Source organism: Stegostoma tigrinum, unplaced genomic scaffold, assembly GCF_030684315.1.
Source record: "Stegostoma tigrinum isolate sSteTig4 unplaced genomic scaffold, sSteTig4.hap1 scaffold_89, whole genome shotgun sequence".
In the NCBI taxonomy this organism is placed as follows: Eukaryota; Metazoa; Chordata; class Chondrichthyes; order Orectolobiformes; family Stegostomatidae; genus Stegostoma; species Stegostoma tigrinum.
In genome coordinates, this window is record NW_026728814.1 from 1129148 (window position 1) to 1132103 (window position 2956).

The window sequence follows — 2956 nt, forward strand, 5'->3', positions numbered from 1 at the left end:
TTGACTTGAGAGCATACGTTAATGCTCGTGATTCTGCGAGAGCAAGTGTCATGAGGTTGGTCTGAGCTTGTAAATCCCTTCACTCCTGTTGTGGACTGAATAAGTCGCTATTGTGTTCGCTGCTAAGAAATGCAAACATGTTTCTCTACTCCAAAATGTGACTGAGGGCTTCTGGTTTAGTTTCATGCACTTTGAGACATGGCAGATTCTGACGGAACTAGGACATACAGAGACTACTTTGAGATGTACTTGACAGAGAAGAATTCGCGGTGCACTGCGACGTGGGAAAATTAGGCTTTTCCTTGACTTTGGGCTGGAGCACTTTTGCACGAAAGGCAAAGGTGACACTACTCCACTACAGAAAGGATTAGGGCAAGCAAAATGCACTCTAAAAGGGGTGACCACCTCCGCACATTCATGGCCAGGAAGGAGCGAAATTTAACAAAGATTCACACTTCAATGAAATAGAATGAAATTCCCTACCACAACAAAAGCAGATATGGGCGATTTCATTTCGAGAAAGGTTGGCTGATGAGAAAAACAAACGAGAAAGCTCACTCCACGTCCATCCAGGAACCAATCGCTGTAAAAGAGGAACTCCACTATTTCCACCCGGCTTTGAACCGGGGACCTTTCGCGCTGAAGTGCATGTGATAACCACTACACTACAGGAACACAGCCCCGGCTTTGCCCTGCACTCTGGCCTTCCTACAGCATTCAAATTTGCAGCTGTTCAACGCTTCACGTCTCTTTTTACGAACAGATCAAAGTAGTCCAGCGTTATTGGCACTATTGAAAAATAAAATATATCATGTGAACCTGCCCAGAAAATATTCACATGGACGTTGCCAGGGTTGCAGGTTTCGGACCGTACGGCGATGCTGAATAGGTTGGGGCAGTTTTCCCTGGAGGGTCGGGGGATGAGGGACGACCTGGCGGAAGTTTATAAAAGCATCAGGCATATAGACAGGATGAGTAGTCAAGGTCTTTATCACACGGTGGGCGAGTCCAAACCTGGAGGGTGTACAATTAAAGTGAGGGGCAGCAATTTAAAAGCGACCTGAGGGCCATTTTTTCTTGCCCAGAAAGTGGTGCATGTATGCATTAAACTGCCAGATGAATTGTTGGAGCCTGGTAAAATTACAACATTTCCAAGGGATCCAAATGTGTGTGTGAATCGGGAGGGTTTAGAGGGATATTGACCAAAAGCTGGCAAATGGGGCTGCGTTAATTTAGGATATCTGGTCGATATTGGCGAGGTAGACCGAAGGTTGTCAGCTCTCTCCATTTCCATAATGAAACTGATCCTGTAACGCGATGAAAATGAGGAGCAGATGTTCTGTGCTCACCTGCATTGTGCATTGATTAGAAACAAAACCTTGCCTTCTGTTACTTTCAACTGAAACACAGGTCTTCCCTACCCAGCTTCAGCAGACCAACACGACAAGCATAATGGCAGCGGTGGGATTCGAACCCACGCCTCCGAGGAGACTGGAACCTGATTCCAGCGCCTTAGACCGCTCGGCCACACTACACCCATACAGGAGGGTCAAATATGATTCTTTCTGATGTTGTTACTGCAAAACAACAAAAGCAAAGGCACAGGGAAAGACTTCAAGGATCTCTGTCTTGTTCATCCATTTTCTTAGCTGCCGGGCAGTGCCTAACTAAAACGTTATTTTCCCACAAGATGCTGACAACAGCTCGATCAAATCAAAAATCAACAGAAAGCTGAGAGCATCTTGTGAGAATCAGTTAGGCAACAAATGTAAAGTGCCTGGGAGAAAGTGTATACAGTTATGCTTGGATAAAGAAAACATGAACCGCACGGCATTTCTGGAATTTAGACTTTCACGATGGTGAATGATTTCACCCTTTGTTCGAAACTGAACAATTCTGGCGTTAACACATAATGTGAAAACCACCGGGCTACTGGGGAAATGCACCAAGCTGAGCAGATCATGCACCAGTTCACACCGTGCAGCAAACTTAGACTTACACACCAGTTTTGCAGTGGAAGTGGCTGAAAGATAACCCTCTGTCTGAAAAACTGAGCCAGCATTAGAATTCAAGAACGACAAATCACATAGGGAGGCTATTCGAGCCTCGGTGCAGCTACGAGCTGCCATCTTGCTTGCCTTTCTCCTTACCCCAACGTTTCTCTGTGCAGCTTTCCAATCCTGGACATGAACTAATTTCAGGTGGCAGCCAGCTGATTTGGAAACCGGAGTGGGAGACAAGGAACAGTAAGTGAGTAAAATTTACAAAATTCCAAGGTGCTTATTTAGAGTTTCACAAAAGGCAGTTTCTGAATGTAAAATATGATCAGAGATGTCACAGTGATACTCACAGCATGCAATTGCTTTTTGTTCAAGAAGTGAAAAGCTCTCGTGCCTGAGTTACCAGCATTTCACATCCTGCTGACTGATTAAGTTAGGGTTAGGGTTGGTGTTCTCTTACTGTTGTTAGTTTCCTTCGCGTTTGTCCAACGTAGTGTTTCTCACAGTCTCTGCAGGGGATTTTGTAGATGACATTGGTCCTGTCCATGGTGGGGAGTAGGTCTTTAGTTCGGGTGGTCACTTGTCGTCGGTTTGATGTGGGTTTGTGTGCCACCCTGATGCCCAGTGGCCTTAGATGTCTTGCGGTGAGTTCTGACGTGTTCCTGATGTAGGGTAGTGTGATGTGTGTGTCGAGGGTGTGTAGAATCTTTCTGATGCTGTTCCTGTAGGCATCTCCTGACCCAGTTCTTTGGATATCCATTATCATTGAACAACTGGCTACAAAAAGACACGAACAATGCTCACTCATCTCAATCCACATGGACAAGGAGAACCGCCACTTCAACTGGGACAACACCAAGAGGGAGGGCTTCAGATATGTAGATAATTGGGATGTGTTCTGGGGAAGGTGGGACCTGTAAAAGAAGGATGGGTTACATCTGAACTGGAAAGGGACC

General features: G+C 45.7%; 1 non-coding gene across 1 annotated transcript; it reads right to left on the reverse strand.

Annotated features, from left to right (window-relative positions):
- Nucleotides 1-1453: 1453 nt before the first annotated feature.
- trnal-cag (transfer RNA leucine (anticodon CAG)) lies at nucleotides 1454-1537 on the reverse strand. Its single transcript has one exon. It is a non-coding gene; the product is annotated as a tRNA-Leu (tRNA).
- Between the last annotated feature and the right edge of the window lie 1419 nt (nucleotides 1538-2956).